Raw genomic sequence first — 19,335 nt, forward strand, 5'->3', positions numbered from 1 at the left:
TGTTTAAATAGCGTTCAAAATGCAAGTTCAGCACATTAACATTGTATATTGAATCTCACACTGAATGTGCTACTGAACAGTGTTCCTCAAACCAAGACCCAAGCATTTCACATGAGCATGTGTTTGAAAACAAACAGTGGAACTGCCAATAGGTTAAATGTTTTGCCATTGAAACAAGGATTGGGTTTTAACTCATCTCTTTGGTGCAGTCTCATTCAGATCATAATTATCTTACCTGTAATGAATATTTAAAACTTATCAAAAAGGAACATTTTAGCAATGTCAAATATAGTATTACAGATCTACAGGAAGGTATTGTTAAAACTACACAGCAATCACCACATGTACAGTACACACCGATTTAATTCAGGTTTATACAAGGCTAATACTGACTTAACAAATAATGTAACATAGATGTTATCAATAAATACATAATTCCTATATTACCTTTAATAGTTTACAACAGACAATAAGAACTCTCTTGAAGGTTTGCTGGTCAGCATGATGTTTATTATTATTATTATTATTATTATTATTATTATTATTATTATTATTATTATTATTATTATTATTATTATTATTATTATTATTATTATTTATTTCTTAGCAGACACCCTTATCCAGGGCGACTTACAATTGTTACAACATATCACATTATACATTATTTCACATTATTTTTACATACAATTACCCATTTATACAGTTGGGTTTTTACTGGAGCAATCTAGGTAAAGTACCTTGCTCAAGGGTACAACAGCAGTGTCCCCACTGGGGATTGAACCCACAACCCTCCGGTCAAGAGTCCAGAGCCCTAACCACTACTCCACACTGCTGCCCTGTATTTTACTGTATTTCAAGTTAGTGTTTTATCTCAAAGCGTGAATGGTACTTACCTTTTTGGCAAGTCGGAAGTTCAGGTTCCCAAATTTCATTTATTCCACATGTAACAGTGTCAGTGCCATGGAGAATATACCCAGGATTACAAGCAAAGGCAATGAAATCCCCATAGTTATAAACTGGTCCAAATCCAGCTGTCTTATAGCCATTCTCCACTTGAACAGAACGGCAGCCTTTATGATCTGTAATAACAAACAAGTAATGGTCAAACAGATTACCATTAAATGGCTGTAGCATAGATCTAGAAAATACTTGAAAAGCTGAGTCTGCTATAGTTGGAAATTAAAGCGACATTTTCAATGAAGAAATTAATTAATAACCCATTATCCGCATACGTATATATAAGTGATTTTGTGAACACTGTATGAATATTACTTTTAAATTATAGATCTTAATAAAAAATATAAAGTAACAGAATGGAGACTATCGTTCAAACTGAAACCAAAAGGTCACTTGATTCCAAACGGTGTATTAGGGTGGATGTAAAGGTGGCTGTGTTCAGTTTGGCCAGCCTGACAGCGGGGTTAATTACAATATTATTGTATTGTTAAACATTTCATCAAAACCAGGGATGGATTGTGTGCCGGTGTGTTAAAACTTACAAATACGTCTGCAAGAGGTACAGTGACATCATCGTTTCAAACCGAGGTTGGTTTTTTGTGTTTGTTTTATTAAACAGTTCATTATATTTTAGTGGGGAGTGATGTGTTACGTTTGTGTGATGAGGTGGCAGCCGGGGGTCCATCAGAGATCAATCTACCCCTTCTAGAATGACACATCCCTCAAAATCACACAGTTACATCATTAAACAAAGCAATACATACCTTTACATGCTGGAGGAGCACTACTGTAGTTTCCATATTTGGTGCAAACAAGCTCCCTATTACCCACCAGAACCCCTTCATTACACTTGTAGGCAATGTGAACTGGTATAGTCCACGTAAGTATGAGATGTGCAAGTAGTGCCTGTTTTGGTGCAGAAGAACGTGACAGAGACCCAGGTCCAAGGAGATTTCTGTTTTAATGATTTTTCTTTTCCTCTTATATTCCACAAATGAACACACAGAAGTTCCAATTATCAAGACAAATAATAACCAAACTCAAATAAACACAGTCCAGGACTTTCTTTGTGGAGCGAGACCCTCAGGTAAGTAGTTGCTTGTTGTATCCAAGTTTCTTTGGAGTTGGCTTGGTATTGTGGCTTCTTTCTCTTTTTCAGGTTGTCGCGGACATCCACCAGATGGCGCCGTGGAGTCGTGATAGTCCCCGTCCTACTCACAGGTTTGTACTCCCGACAGCCCCGGAAGTCTGTTTGCGGTAGAGTGCGGCCCCAACACCCGGCCAACCTTTCGTAAAGGTAAGTAATAACACTGCTGTGTAGAATAGAATTAATACAGGTGATAAACAGTGAGCAATGAGCGTTCTCTAACTCTCGCCTCTCTTTTGTTGCAGGTTCCACTGTTCCCCGGACATACAATAAAGTTGTGTTTAATTTAAATCACCCTTTCTGTGTCCCTGCGTATTTCTACACCGTTCAACACTTCCAGCTGGACACAGTTCTCCTGGGTTAATCACTTGCCCAGTTCGTGGGCTTTTGATACAGTCTTTAAGCACTCTGTTTGAATACACACAAGTCCCGTACTTCAGTAGCTCCCAGCATATCCAAGGTAAAACACAGCGTACTCACTCTACAGCAATCCGTGTTCTCTGCGTTGCTCCGATGCAGGGAAGCCTGTAGTCCGCCGTGTTGTTTTCAAGGTAAAACCACCGTGCACTGTCCCGCTGTAGAAACAATGGTTGTCTCCGACTGGTGACAATGGTAGTCCGCAAGGTTGCTTCAATGTAATGCCCCACTACGCTGTACCGTTTTTAGAAACCAGTGCTAAAATTCTATTCCTCTGGGTTACCACTGGTTAATATCCCAATCTCGCTCCCAATGCAGCTGCCCACTTTCGTCTTGGTTAGGTACTCTCCCGTCCCACGGCTCGTGTGTGCACCTGTTCTCACTCTCCCCTCTAACTGATTCCCGCAGCTTTTTAAAGCTACCGCTGTTACCCGTCATGCAAGGTGTGTTTGCCCCGTTGTTGGGAATTGTAGTTCCGGGTCGTTCTGTGTCTCTAACCCCTTTGGCACTCTTAATCTCACAATAATAACTGTGCCAAATGTGACAGATCCCTGAGGTGGGTTTGTGATTTCACCGTTTACAATCGATGGAGGGTCTCGACACTTAATAACTAGAGAAAAAAAATCCTTATTCCAGATATCAGCCTAATCAAAATCAATGGTTTATATCAAATGCATCTTTAATACATTACATTACACATAATCAATACATAAACAGTTAGATAGATAGATAATACATGGTATTTGCACACTTGCATTTGGTTAGGAAACGTCTAAAGGAACATCTAATGTCGGCAAGATGTGCTAATAGTTTACTCTGCACCTTATAATTAAACATTGTGCAAAATCTCTCAACATTGCTAACCTGTATACCGGTCTAGGCAAGATAATTCCACTCAAACTGCAGACTAAATCCATGTACAGCTTTATTTATTTTTCAGTATATGGCACGGACACTATTCATATACTAATATTCATGTACAAAGAAGAAAAGTTAATTTCAATACAAAAACAAAAAAAGAAAACTATACCGTTAAACTATTCTTATTTAACTCTACCTTAAAAGAAATATAGAACTGGGTGTTGTGTTAAATACAAGCTGAATTGCACCCCCTGAAGGTGAGAGCAGCCAGTAGCCACTCTGACCTCTCGTGGAGTTATTATTATTTTATTATTATTATTATTTATTTCTTAGCAGACGCCCTTATCCAGGGCGACTTACAATTGTTACAAGATATCACATTATATATTATTTCACATTATACAGATATCACATTAATTTTACATACAATTACCCATTTATACAGTTGGGTTTTTACTGGAGCAATCTAGGTAAAGTACCTTGCTCAAGGGTACAATAGCAGTGTCCCCCACTGGGGATTGAACCCACAACTCTTCGGTCAAGAGTCCAGAGCCCCAACCACTACTCCACACTGCTGCCCGGAGTTCCTATCATCTTGCACTGTACAGCATCCTATATGATATTCTATACATAGAACAATTATATTTAAAAACATTTTATTTTTTTGTAAAAACACACAAGCCTACTTACTTTCACATATAGGAATGTCACCGTCCCAGCCAGCAGCGCGACAGTTTCTGACACCATTGCCTGCCAACTGGAATCTAAAACAAATAAGAAACCCTAATGTTTTTTTTTTGTTTTTTTTAATCTAGCTGCAACTACGTGGTTTATTGCCAGCTTTTAAAACAGTGTTGCTTTCAGAAATGTAGCTAAATACAACCCACAGTAATTTTGATCACAACTGGAGAAGATGCAAATCTTAAAGTGTAATTTACATATGAGCACCTGCACTATATCACTGATGACAGGGACATGCTTCCCCAGGACAAGAACAGTAATATTATTATAGTAATAATACATCTCATTACTGGATTATATGCACATACTACCCCAACCTTAATAATCTTGAGCATCAACCACAACATACTCACCCTTCATCACAAACTGCATAAGCCTTGTCTCCAAAAAGAACACCCTCATCAGTATTAAAGTGTCCATTAAGTATCTCTCCTGGACTTCCACATGATCGGCCTGAAAGAAAATATACAATCAAAATCTGAAATGAGTACAGAGCACATTGTACAGACATTATCCAAAAGTAGTTTAATTGTTCCCTACATTGCACACAAATGTGTGTTTTTGTAAATGTTAGTATTTAGCAACACCTGCACCATAGTACTGTATCTCCATACTCATAAATACTTCGACTGAACCGAATTCCTGATTTATTTTAAATTCCACTTACATAATATCATTGAGACAAATAGAATTGTTTAAGAGAACAGTTCCCTTGCAGACAGCACACACTTAGTAAAAATAACCTTTAGTTGGTTAATAGACATATAGTCAAAGGCAGTCAAACAGTCAATAGCTACTTTTTCAAAGATAATTTAAAACAGAATTAAAAAAAAAAAAGTGTCCGTCCGTGGCTCCCTACCAACACAAACCAACAAATTAGTGATTAAGTAGTCTAGCAATACAATAACACACACCATTAAAACAAATATCAAAATCATACTTACGTTCACACACCAAGGTCAACTGTGACCACTGTGAATTGGTACAGGTGATTGTTGTAGATCCACTCTTCCGTACATACCCACTCTGACATGCATAAGTGATTGTAAATCCCTCTACGAAGTCATGTGGTGGTTGAGTTACGGTTATCACATTGGGATAATCTGGAGGATTGCCACATTGTCCTAAAAAGAGCAAGATATCCAGTTTAGTGATTTCACCATTACAAACTGTATTATTATTGTTATTTATTATTATTATTATTATTATTATTATTATTATTATTATTATTATTATTATTATTATTATTTTAAGATGCTGTGATAAACGAGCCAAGGGATCTGACAGCTCTCCTGCTTTTAGACTGCCTAGCACTACCGGTGTCATTCACCTTGAGGGTACGCACTGTATGTGTAAAAATACAAGTATGACAAACGCATGTGTGAATAAGAATGGACTGGCACCTTCTTTAGCCTACATCGACTGTAAGTCGCCCTGGGTAAGGGCGTCTGCTAAGAAATAAATAAATAATAATAATAATAATAATAATAATAATAATAATAATAATAATAATACAGATTTCAGTGGCACATACATTACCGCTGTGCATCCACAGAACTTTAAAAATCCATTAAATGACACCAACTATCGTGGTTTCCCCTGAACGCAGAGTAATGCAGAGACCCAGACTGCTGAAACAGTTCAATGAGAAATGAAAGCCGTACATTCTTGATAGCAGCGGAATAGGGTGGCACAGCTTGGGATTGGGGTAGAACTGGTAAAGTACAGTTACAAACAGACAACTCCTGTAACAACTTTTGATAGGATTGTTGGACTACCCCAAATTACTTTAAGAGCACAAGGCAACCTCTTTGTTATATTACCTAAGGTACTCTGCATGAGTAACATAGATGGCTTCAGCCAAAATATCTTTCTACAAGACTTTTTTTAGGGCTAACTTTACACAAGGAATTTGTAATACAATCTGAGGTCATCCATACAGCAAACATGTGGAACAGCCCTTCCACATGCAGACTGTATTAGAGTAGCATTATTATTAAGAGAAGGAAGATCGTTTGTGGAGATCTGGAAAGGGGGCGTGGGTACAGATCCTCAGGGTCACATGAATAATGAAGGATGTTGATGGAACACAGTTTGCAATGGAATGAAAGAGCCATGTCTGCATGCTGGAAATAAAGCCTGTGATTGTGCAGCATGGAATAATTCTTATTTAATGTAATTACTATTTTTAATTACCAGAATAAGATGTACTTCTAACAGAAGGTCGTTAGACAATAATCAATATTTTTCCTTTTTCGTGGTTAACATGTCTCTGTATTCTTGTGAAATCAGCTGCGCAGTGAAACATGTGGGAATAGCTGACAAGGTACAGCTTCCAACATCCAGTACGACCGATTCAATTTCATTGACTTTGTTTTATGAACAAATTCCTATAATATATTGTCACAAAGACGGCCGGAGGGGGTGGCGTCAGACCAGAGCCAGGAAGTAACACAGAGACTTAGAGTTTTGGTTAAGCTGAGCGCGTGATCGCGCTCAGCATTTAATAAACAACTGAACAGAAAATAAAAGGTTTGAACACAAAACAAAACAGGACACGGCACTTGCGCCAAAATAAATAGACAAACAAAATGTACTAAACACTTAACAAACGGTGCACGGAGAGACAAACAAACACGGTGAGTACAAACACTTATATTTACGATCTTATTTATTTTAACTCCTCTCTCTCTCCCCTTCTCCACTCTCGAACACCCAACCCTGACTGAAAGAAACGTGCATCTATATATACTGTTGTGCTGGGATTCAATTACTAATTAATTATTCACTTGAATCCCAGCACGTGAATTAATTCTGTGCAACCCCGTGCTCACATATTACATTTAACCAGCACGTGAAGTGATTTGTGCCCTCCTCGTGCCTAAATATAAATCTACATTTTTAAATACACGTGAAACACAGACCCGTTTATATCCCGTGTACCAATGAATATACACCAACATTAACACACGCACGCAACATACAACACATAATAAGCACACAGGGGCGGGGCACATTGCCACATATACCCCCCCCCCTGTGCAAAGCACACATGGCCTCAATGGCCACCTCCCCCCTTAAAAACCCAGCAGTCCAGGACAAAGTCTCGGGCTGGGAAGGGAGGCTTCAGGTGGGCCCATGGCTGGCAATGCTGTCAGCACCCCTGCCGGTAGTGGCACGGCTGACAGCCTGCTGGTCCATGCTTGCAGCGAAATTGCTGCGGGGGATGCTGGTCTCCTGACCTCTCCCCCTTCCTTCGTAGCCGGTAGCTCCCCTTGGTGGGGCTCCGACCACAGTACTGCCGGCAGCGAAGAAGCTGCAGTGGGAGCAGGTCTCCGGACCTCCCCCACGATCTCCGGCAGCGAAACTGCTGCAGTGGGAGCAGGTCTCCGGACCTCCCCCACGATCTCCGGCAGCGAAACTGCTGCTGGGGTTGGTGGTCTCCAGACCTCCTCCCCCTTCTTCGTGGCCGACAGCTCCCCTTTCTGGGGCTCCGGCTACCGTACTCCCTGTGGTGGAGGTACGGAAAGCAGAGACAGCTCCTGCTGTTCTGCTTCTGGCAGTGGCGGAGGCAGAGGCAGCTCCTGCTCCTCTGCTCCTGGAAGTGGCAGAGGCAGCTCCTGCTCCTCTGCTCCTGGCGGTGGTGGAGGCAGAGGCAGCTCCTGCTCCTCTGCTCCTGGCGGTGGTGGTGGAGGTGGCGGAGGCAGAGGCAGCTCCTGCTGCTCTGCTCCTGCCGGTGAAGATGGTGGAGGCAGAGGCAGCTCCTGCTGCTCTGCTCCTGGTGGTGGTGGAGGCAGAGGCAGCTCCTGCTCCTCTGCTCCTAGTGGAGGAAGCGGTGGAGGTGGCGGAGGCAGAGGCAGCTCCTGCTGCTCTGCTCCTTGCGGTGGAGGCAGAGGCCATGGGGCTGATGCTGGCCACTCAGAGGGAGGCTGTGGCGGCTGGGCTGGCGTGCGCCGTGCTCCCTTCAGCAGCATAACTAGAGGCTGCTGGGGGACACCAGCATCCTGCCCTTCTCCCCCCCCGAAAATTTCAGGGGGTTGAGCCTGCAATTCCTCCCCTTCTGGCTCTTGGGACGGCAGCAGCAGGTGAACCAACAGGTATTCTCCCTCTGCTGGCAGCTTGGGTCCTAGGGCTGTGGAAGCCCCGACTTCCCTCTCTTCGGGCTGTGGACGCACCGACTCCTCCCTTTTGGGCTGTGGACGCACCGACTCCTCCCTTTTGGGCTGTGGACGCACCGACTCCCCCCTCTTGGGCTGTGGACGTTCGGGCTCCCCCCACTCAGGCGTAGGACGCTCGGGCTCCTCCCACTCAGGCGTAGGACGTTCAGGCTCCTCCCGCTTGGGCTGTGGACGCTCGGGCTCCTCCCGCTCGGGCTGTGGACGCTCGGGCTCCTCCCGCTCGGGCTGTGGACGCTCGGGCTCCTCCCGCTCGGGCTGTGGACGCTCGGGCTCCTCCCGCTCGGGCTGTGGACGCTCGGGCTCCTCCCGCTCGGGCTCCTCCCGCTCGGGCTGTGGACGCTCGGGCTCCTCCCGCTCGGGCTGTGGACGCTCGGGCTCCTCCCGCTCGGGCTGTGGACGCTCGGGCTCCTCCCGCTCGGGCTGTGGACGCTCGGGCTCCTCCCGCTCGGGCTGTGGACGCTCAGGCTCCTCCCGCTCGGGCTGTGGACGCTCAGGCTCCTCCCGCTTGGGCTGTGGAGGCAAAACCAGCAGGCATTCTTCCTCTGCTGGTGGAGACGGGGACCTGCTACCTGGGCTGTTGTTCCACTTATAACTCCCTCCAGGTAGCCGAGGACCAACTCCACACCTTCCTCCCAGGTGCTTACGGTGTGTTCCCTTGCATACGCCTCCCATCGCTCACTGTCCATCAACCGCAGGAACCGGACGGCTACTGGTATCGACTGGGCTTCCAGCCCAGCATTTCCCCGGATCCAGTCCCGCAGTTTGATGGCGTCTTCTGCCATATTTCCTCTTTTTTTTTTTTTTTTTTTAATCCAAATATGCGGTTCCTGCTCTGGCCTGAGTCCTGGCGGCGCTGTAAATCCCACGCAGGACACCACGTGTCACAAAGACGGCCGGAGTGGGTGGCGTCAGACCAGAGCCAGGAAGTAACACAGAGAGTTAGAGTTTTGGTTAAGCTGAGCGCGTGATCGCGCTCAGCATTTAATAAACAACAGAAGAGAAAATAAAAGGTTTGAACACAAAACAAAACAGGACACGGCACTTGCGCCAAAATAAATAGACAAACAAAACGTACTAAACACTTAACAAACGGTGCACGGAGAGACAAACAAACACGGTGAGTACAAACACTTATATTTACGATCTTATTTTATTATTATTATTATTATTTATTTCTTAGCAGACGCCCTTATCCAGGGCGACTTACAATCGTAAGCAAACACATTTCAAGCGTTACAATACAAGTAATACAATAATAGCAAGAAATACAATAACTTTTGTTCAAGCAAAGTACAAGTTTGACAAACCACAATTCAATAATACAGCAGGTAATAGTGATAGTTACATCAGGATATGATTAAATAGTGATAGTTACATCAGGATGTGATTAAATACAAAGTACTACAGGTTAAAAACTTGGCAGATTACAGTATTCTGAAGTACAGGATTAAATGCAGTAAAATAGGGGCTGATAAGAGCAAAATAAAGCACATTTACATGAAGGGTGATAGTGTCCCAGGATACAAACAGAGGAGTTCTACAGGTGCTCTTTGAAGAGGTGAGTCTTAAGGAGGCGCCGGAATGTGGTCAGGGACTGGGCAGTCCTGACATCTGTAGGAAGGTCATTCCACCACTGCGGAGCAAGGGTGGAGAAGGAGCGGGCTTTGGAGGCAGGGGAGCGTAGCGGTGGTAGAGCTAGTCTTCTAGTGCAGGCGGAGCGGAGAGGTCGAGTGGGGGTGTAGGGAGAGATGAGGGTCTGGAGGCAGCTGGGTGCAGACTGGTCAAGGCATCTGTAGGCTAGTACAAGAGTCTTGAACTGGATGCGAGCGGTGATCGGGAGCCAGTGGAGCGAGCGGAGTAGTGGAGTAGCGTGGGCGAAGCGAGGCAGAGAGAACACCAGGCGGGCAGCAGAGTTCTGGATGAGCTGGAGCGGACGGGTGGCGGACGCAGGGAGGCCAGCCAGGAGGGAGTTGCAGTAGTCTAGGCGGGAGAGTACCAGGGCCTGGACCAGGAGCTGGGTAGCATAGTTGGTGAGGAAGGGTCGGATTCTTCGGATGTTGCTCAGGAAGAATCTGCAAGTGCGTGCCAGAGTGGAGATGTGCTGGGAATAAGAGAGGCAGGGGTCCAGGGTGACTCCAAGGTTCTTAGCTGAGGAAGAGGGAGAGAGTGTGGTAGATTCCAGAGGAACAGAGATGGACAGATCAGAGGAGGGGGAGGAGGAGGGAAAGAAAAGGAGGTCAGATTTAGAGAGGTTGAGTTTGAGGTGATGCGAGTGCATCCAGGAGGAAATAGCAGACAGACAGGTAGAGATACGGGAGGAGATGGTGGAGTCAGAGGTGGGGAAGGAGAGGAAAATCTGAGCATCATCAGCATAGAAATGGTATGAGAAACCATAGGATGCGATGAGGGGGCCCAGGGAGCGGGTGTAGAGAGAGAACAGGAGAGGACCCAAGACTGACCCTTGGGGGACTCCAGTTAAGAGAGGGTGAGGTGTGGAGGTTGCTCCACGCCAGGTTACCTGGTAAGTACGGTTGGAGAGGTAGGAGGAGAACCAGGCCAGAGCAGTGCCAGAGATCCCCAGGTCAGCAAGAGATGATAGTAGAGTAGAGTGATCAACAGTGTCAAAGGCAGCAGAGAGGTCGAGGAGAATTAGGACAGAGGAGAGAGAGGCAGCTCGGGCACATTTAAGTGAGTTGGTGACAGACAGGAGGGCGGTTTCAGTAGAGTGAGCAGAGCGGAAGCCAGATTGGAGAGGGTCAAGCAGAGAGTGGTTGGACAGGAAAGCAGAGAGCTGGCGGTGTACAGTCCGCTCGAGGGTTTTGGAGAGGAAGGGTAGGAGGGAGACAGGACGGTAGCTCTGGAGGGAGGTGGGGTCGAGGGTAGGTTTTTTGAGGAGGGGAGTGATAGAGGCTTTTTTGAAGGCAGAGGGGAAGATACCAGAAAGTAGAGAGGTGTTGAGGAGGGAGATGAAGGGGAGTAGAGCAGGAGCAGCAGCTTGAAAGAGGTGAGTGGGGAGGGGGTCCAAGGCACACGTGGTGGGTTTGTGACACTGGAGCAGGGAGGAGAGGTCAGAGTCTGAGAGGGGCAAGAAGGTGGAGAAGGAGGGTGAGTTAGTAGGGGTTGCAATCGGTGTAGGAGTTGGAGCGGGAGGGGGTGCGGGGGAGGGAGAGATGTTAAAGAGTTTGCGGATATCTGAAATTTTAGAAGAGAAGAAGGAGACAAAGTCATCAGGGGAGATAGAGGAGGGAGGAGGAGGGGGGGGGAGGGTTTAGGAGGGAGGAGAAGGTAGAGAATAGTTTATGTGGGTTGTTAGTGGAGGCTTGGATTACAGATTGGAAATAAGCACATTTAGCAGAGGAGAGAGTAGAGGAGAAGGAGGAGAGGAGAGTGCGGTAAAGGTCTAGGGCAGCAGGGAGTGGAGGCAAGGACAGAGGGGGAAAGAAAGCGGAGGTCACGGCGAGAGGTGACAGTGGGGGTAGGAGGAGCAGGGAGAGGGGGGAGAGACAGAGAAAAAGAGATGAAATAGTGATCAGAGAGGTCCAGGGGGGTGACAGAGAGGGTGGAGGGGCAGCAGGCCCTGGAGAAGGTGAGGTCCAGTTGACGGCCAGCTTTGTGGGTAGGAGGGGACGGAGAGAGACAGAAGTCGAAGGAGTGCAGGAGAGGGAGGAATCCAGCAGAGTGGCTGGGGTTGGAGAGATGGATGTTGAAGTCACCCAACAGGACAGTCGGGGTAGACAGGGAGGGGAGGGAGGAGAGTAGATAGTCGAGTTCATCCAGAAAGTGAGTGAGAGGCCCAGGGGGGCGGTACAGAACAATGAGCAGGAGTTGACAGGGAAAGGTTAGTTAGACTGCATGAAATTCAAAGGTACTGACAGAGAGTGAGATGAGATCGGAGGGGACAGAAAAGAGTAAGGAGGGAGAGAGGAGAAGACCCGTCCCACCTCCCCGTCCAGTGAGACGCGGGGTATGGGACAGGACGTAGAGAGAGGACAGGGCAGCAGGAGTAACAGTGTTATCAGGGGACAGCCAGGTTTCAGTGAGAGCAAGGAAATCGAGCGAGAGGTGGGAGGCAAAGGCAGAGATGAAATCAGCTTTGTTAGCAGAAGAGTGACAGTTCCAGAGTGCACCAGAGAGTGTGCGGGAGGGGGGGAGAGGCAGAGAAATTAGGTTAGAGGGGTTGGAGGAGCAGTAGCGGAGGGAGGGCAGAGGACGAGGACGGGAGGACAGAACAGGGATGTGAGAGACAGTCATAGCAGGACAAAAGGCACAGTGGGAGCAGTAGGGTGGAGGGTACAGACCTGACTAGTAGATAGCTTCTTCTAGAGACCCGTTGGATCTATTGGAACAGTGTCTCAGTGCAGGCCTCCCCTCGCTGGACTCCCACAGCTAGACTCCCGGCTCTTTTGTTGAGGCTCTTCTGTTGGCTGGCGCTTCTGGCTGGCGCAGAAATAGGCTGCTTAATATATAAAAAACAACTGCATGGAAACCAATCAGATAGCAAAACAACTTCTATTCAATTAAACCACTCACCTGGTACTAATCAGACACCAACTCAGCTAATTCAAACACCACCTTACAGAGTTACCAAATGTAGTTAATTAAAGATTACTTGAAGCAGGAGTTAGCCTATCTGCCTCAGTCCCGAGTTTATTTCAACTTCTCTCTCTCTCTCTCCCGTTCTCAACTCTCGAACACCCAACCCTGACTGAAAGAAACGTGCATCTATATATACTGTTGTGCTGGGATTCAATTACTAATTAATTATTCACTTGAATCCCAGCACGTGAATTAATTCTGTGCAACCCCGTGCTCACATATTACATTTAACCAGCACGTGAAGTGATTTGTGCCCTCCTCGTGCCTAAATATAAATCTACATTTTTAAATACACGTGAAACACAGACCCGTTTATATCCCGTGTACCAATGAATATACACCAACATTAACACACGCACGCAACATACAACACATAATAAGCACACAGGGGCGGGGCACATTGCCACATATATATATATATATATATATATATATATATAAGGAAGCAAAAACAAAGAGCTAGGGTTATAATAGAAGTGGAATAGCATACCTGTCAGAATAATTATTAGTAAACATAACTGCAGTAAAACAGAGATCAGAAACATCAGCATTGATTTTATGGACAGTAGTTAAAACAATGCCTCAGGGGAACTGTTCATTTTTACTGGAAGACAATTCAATGTCTGGATCATGACTGCTTGTATGGGTATGGCGAGAGGTGATCAAGGACTATTTGGCCGCTGGTCCCGCCTGTTAAGGGGATAAGAATAAGCCACGCCCTCTGACGATGCCAGGGTCAGCAGGGTGGACCGTGATGAAGCCACGTCCGTCGGTCCACCCCCCATAGTTTATCCATGGCTGCATGCACAATTCCTATTTGTACTGGAAATCTACAGCCTGCGATAATAACCGGAATCAGCAGATTTAGCAGGGAGGGGGAGTAATAATGGTTAAAGACATTACCAGGAGAGGGTGTTGGAGGCACTTCTGTGGTTGTGGTGGTTGTGGTTGTTGTTGTTGTTGTTGTTGTTGTTGTTGTTGTTGTTGTTGTTGTTGTTGTTGTTGTGGTTGTTGTTGTGGTTGTTGTTGTGGTTGTTGTGGTTGTTGTTGAAGCTAAAATAAAATGATTAAAACAATTAGGTTAATACTTGACTGTTTAAATAGCATTCAAATCTAAGTTCAATTCATTAATATTGTATACTGAATCTCACACTGAATGTGCTACTAAACAGTGTTCCTCAAACCAAGACCCAAGCACTTCACATGAGCATGTGTTTGAAAACAAACAGTGGAACTGCTTATAGGTTAAATGTTGTGCCTTTGAAACAAGGATTGGGTTTTAACTCCTCTCTTTGATGCAGTCTCATTCAGATAATAAGTATCTAACCTGTAATGAATATTTAAAACTTATCAAAAAGGAACATTTTAGCAATGTCAAAAATAGCATTACCGATCTACAGGAAGGTATTGTTAAAACTACACAGCAAGCACCACGTGTACAGTACACACCGATTTAATTCAGGTTTATACAAGGCTAATACTGACTTAACAAATAATGTAACATACAGACGTGCTCAAATGTGTTGGTACCCTTACAGCTTATTGAAATAATGCTTCATTCCTCCTGAAAAGTGATGAAATTAAAAGCTATTTTATCATGTATACTTGCATGCCTTTGGTATGTCATAGAATAAAGCAAAGAAGCTGTGAAAAGAGATGAGTTATTGCTTATTCTACAAAGATATTCTAAAATGGCCTGGACACATTTGTTGGTACCCCTTAGAAAAGATCATAAATAATTGGATTATAGTGATATTTCAAACTAATTAGTTTCTTTAATTAGTATCACACATGTCTCCAATCTTAATATCAGTCATTCAGCCTATTTAAATGGAGAAAAGTAGTCACTGTGCTGTTTGGTATCATTGTGTGCACCACACTGAACATGGACCAGAGAAAGCAAAGGAGAGAGTTGTCTGAGGAGATCAGAAAGAAAATAATAGACAAGCATGGTAATGGTAAAGGCTACAAGACCATCTCCAAGCAGCTTGATGTTCCTGTGACAACAGTTGCAAATATTATTAAGAAGTTTAAGGTCCATGGAACTGTAGCCAACCTCCCTGGGCGCGGCCGCAAGAGGAAAATCGACCCCAGATTGAACAGAAGGATAGTGCGAATGGTAGAAAAAGAACCAAGGATAACTGCCAAAGAGATACAAGCTGAACTCCAAGGTGAAGGTACGTCAGTTTCTGATCGCACCATCCGTCGCTTTATGAGCGAAAGTGGGCTCCATGGATGAAGACCCAGGAGGACTCCACTTTTGAAAGAAAAACATAAAAAAGCCAGACTAGAATTTGCTAAAATGCATATTGACAATCCTTCTGGGAGAATGTCCTTTGGACAGATGAGTCAAAACTGGAGCTTTTTGGCAAGTCACATCAGCTCTATGTTCACAGACGAAAAAATGAAGCTTTCAAAGAAAAGAACACCATACCTACAGTGAAACATGGAGGAGGCTCAGTTATGTTTTGGGGCTGCTTTGCTGCGCCTGGCACAGGGTGCCTTGAATCTGTGCAGGGCACAATGAAATCTCAAGACTAACAAGGCATTCTGGAGCGAAACGTACTGCCCAGTGTCAGAAAGCCATATCTCAGTCGCAGGTCATGGGTCCTCCAACAGGATAATGACCCAAAACACACAGCACCCAAGAATGGATAAGAACAAAACATTGGACTATTCTGAAGTGGCCTTCTAGGAGTCCTGATCTGAATCCTATCGAACATCTATGGAAAGAGCTGAAACTTGCAGTCAGGAGAAGGCATCCATCAAACCTGAGACAGCTGGATCAGTTTGCTCAGGAAGAGTGGGCCAAACTACCTGTTAACAGGTGCAGAAGTCTCATTGAGAGCTACAGAAAACGTTTGATTGCAGTGATCGCAACAAAATGTGCAACAAAATATTAGGTTAGCGGTCCCATCATTTTTGTCCATGCCATTTTCATTTGTTTTATTATTTACAATATTATGTTGAATAAAAAATCAAAAGCAAAGTCTGATTTCTATTAAATATGGAATAAACAATGGTGGATGCCAATTACTTTGGTCAGTTTCAAGTTATTTCAGAGAAAATTGTGCATTCTTCGTTTTTTGTGGAGGGGTACCAACAAATTTGAGCACGTCTGTAGATGTTATCAATAAATAAATAATTCCTATATTACCTTTAATAGTTTACAACAGACAATAAGAACTCTCTTGAAGGTTTGCTGGTTAGCATGATGTTTACTGTATTTCAAGTTAGTGTTTTATCTCAAAGCGTGAATGGTACTTACCTTTTTGGCAAGTCGGAAGTTCAGGTTCCCAAATTTCATTTATTCCACATGTAACAGTGTCAGTGCCACTGAGAATATACCCAGGATTACAAGCAAAGGTAATGAAATCCCCATAGTTATAAACTGGTCCAAATCCAGCTACCTTATAGCCATTTTCAACTTGAACAGAACGGCAGCCTTTATGATCTGTAATAACAAACAAGTAATGGTCAAACAGATTACCATTAAATGGCTGTAGCATAGATCTAGAAAATACTTAAAAAGCTGAGTCTGCTACAGTTTGAAATTAAAGCGACATTTTCAATGAAGAAATTAATTAATAAACCATTATCTGCATACGTCTATATAAGTGATTTTGTGAACACTGTATGAATATTACTTTTAAATTATAGATCTTAATAAAAAACATAAAGTAACAGAATGGGGACTATCGTTCAAACTGAAACCAAAAGGTCACTTGATTACAAACGGTGTTTTAGGTTGGATGTAAAGGTGGCTGTGTTCAGTTTGGCCAGCCTGACAGCGGGGTTAATTACAATATTATTGTATTGTTAAACATTTCATCAAAACCAGGGATGGATTGTGTGCCGGTGTGTTAAAACTTACAAATACGTCTGCAAGAGGTACAGTGACATCATCGTTTCAAACTGAGGTTGTTTTTTTTTGTGTTTGTTTTATTAAACAGTTCATTATATCTTAGTGGGGAGTGATGTGTTACGTTTGTGTGATGAGGTGGCAGCCGGGGGTCCATCAGAGATCAATCTACCCCTTCTAGAATGACACACCCCTCAAAATCACACAGTTACATCATTAAACAAAGCAATACATACCTTTACATGCTGGAGGAGCACTACTGTAGTTTCCATATTTGGTGCAAACAAGCTCCCTATTACCCACCAGAAACCCTTCATTACACCTGTAGGTAATAGATGTGCCAAACGTGACAGTTCCCTGAGGTGGGTTTGTGATTTCACCGTTTACAATCTCTGGAGGGTTTGGACACTTAACAACTAGACAAAAAAAAAATGTTATTCCAAATATCAGCCTAATCAAAATCAATGGTTTATATCAAATGCATCTTTAATACATTACATTACACATAATCAATACATAAACAGTTAGATAGATAGATAATACATGGTATTTGCACACTTGCATTTGGTTAGGAAACATCTAAAAGAACATCTAATGTCTGCAAGATGTGCTAATAGTTTACTCTGCACCTTACAATCAAACATTGTGCAAAATCTCTCAACATTGCTAACCTGTATACCGGTCTAGGCAAGATAATTCCACTCAAACTGCAGACTAAATCCATGTACAGCTTTATTTATTTTTCAGTATATGGCACGGACACTATTCATATCCTAATATTCATGTACAAAGAAGAAAAGTTAATTTCAATACAAAAACAAAAAAGGAAAACTATACCGTTAAACTATTCCTATTTAACTCTACCTTAAAAGAAATATAGAATTGGGTGTTGTGTTAAATACAAGCTGAATTGCACCCCCTCAAGGTGAGAGCAGCCAGTAGCCACTCTGACCTCTCGTGGAGTTCCTATCAGCTTGCACTGTACAGCATCCTATATGATACTCTATACATAGAACAATTATATTTAAAAACATTTTATTTTTTTGTAAAAACACACAAGCCTACTTACTTTCACATATAGGAATGTCACCGTCCCAGCCAGCAGCGCGACAGTTTCTGACACCATTGCCTGCCAACTGGAATCTAAAACAAATAAGAAACCCTAATGTTTTTTTTTTGTTTTTTTTAATCTAGCTGCAACTACGTGGTTTATTGCCAGCTTTTAAAACAGTGTTGCTTTCAGAAATGTAGCTAAATACAACCCACAGTAATTTTGATCACAACTGGAGAAGATGCAAATCTTAAAAAGTGTAATTTACATATGAGCACCTGCACTATATCACTGATGACAGGGACATGCTTCCCCAGGACAAGAACAGTAATATTATTATAGTAATAATACATCTCATTACTGGATTATATGCACATACTACCCCAACCTTAATAATCTTGAGCATCAACCACAATATACTCACCCTTCATCACAAACTGCATAAGCCTTGTCTCCAAAAAGAACACCCTCATCAGTATTAAAGTGTCCATTAAGTATCTCTCCTGGACTTCCACATGATCGGCCTGAAAGAGAAATTACAATCAAAATCTGAAATGAGTACAGAGCACATTGTACAGACATTATCCAAAAGTAGTTTAATTGTTCCCTACATTGCACACAAATGTGTGTTTTTGTAAATGTTAGTATTTAGCAACACCTGCACCATAGTACTGTATCTCCATACTCATAAATACTTCGACTGAACTGAATTCCTGATTTATTTTAAAATTCCACTTACATAATATCATTGAGACATATATAATTGTTTAAGAGAACAGTTCCCTTGCAGACAGCACACACTTGGTAAAAATAAACTTTAGTTGGTTAACAGACAAATAGTCAATAGCTACTTTTTCAAAGATAATTTAAAACAGAATTAAAAAAAGTGTCCGTCCGTCCCTCCCTACCAACACAAACCAACCAATTAGTGATTAAGTAGTCTAGCAATACAATAACACACACCATTAAAACAAATATAAAAATCATACTTACGTTCACACACCAAGGTCAGCTGTGACCACTGTGAATTGGTACAGGTGATTGTTGGAGATCCACTCTTCCGTACATACCCACTCTGACATGCATAAGTGATTGTAGATCCCTCTACGTCAAGTGGTGGTTGAGTGATTATTATCACATTGGGATAAGCTGGAGGATTGCCACATTGTGCTAAAAACAGCAAGATATCCAGTTTAGTGATTTCACCACTACAACTTGTCTTTATTTTTTAAGTTGCTGTGATAAACAAGCCAAGGGATCTTACAGCTATCCTGCTTTTAGACTGCCTTGCCCTTCCGGTGTCATTAACCTTGAGGGTACGTACTGTATGTGTGAAAATACGGGGCTCCCGAGTGGCGCATCCAGTAAAAGCACTTGCGTAGAGTGCCGGATGCGTCCTATAGTCTGTACGTCGTGAGTTCGAGTTAAGGCTATTCCTGTGCCGACCGAGGACGGGAGCTCCCAGGGGGCGGAGCTCAATTGGCCGAGCGTCGCCCGGGGGGAGAGAGGGTTAGGTCGGCCAGGG

General features: G+C 43.5%; 1 protein-coding gene and 1 long non-coding RNA gene across 2 annotated transcripts in view; both read right to left on the bottom strand.

The window, feature by feature from the left end:
* Positions 1–19,335, bottom strand: part of LOC117964446 (complement receptor type 1-like) — a 105,983-nt gene that overhangs the window by 35,506 nt on the left and 51,142 nt on the right. The window lies entirely within an intron of this gene.
* LOC131702103 (uncharacterized) lies at positions 4,079–5,221 on the bottom strand. Its single transcript, XR_009309278.1, has 3 exons — positions 5,068–5,221; positions 4,477–4,576; positions 4,079–4,146 (listed from the first exon to the last, which is right to left on the bottom strand). It is a non-coding gene; the product is annotated as an uncharacterized LOC131702103 (long non-coding RNA).

Source organism: Acipenser ruthenus, chromosome 29 (assembly GCF_902713425.1).
Source record: "Acipenser ruthenus chromosome 29, fAciRut3.2 maternal haplotype, whole genome shotgun sequence".
Classification (NCBI taxonomy): domain Eukaryota; kingdom Metazoa; phylum Chordata; class Actinopteri; order Acipenseriformes; family Acipenseridae; genus Acipenser; species Acipenser ruthenus.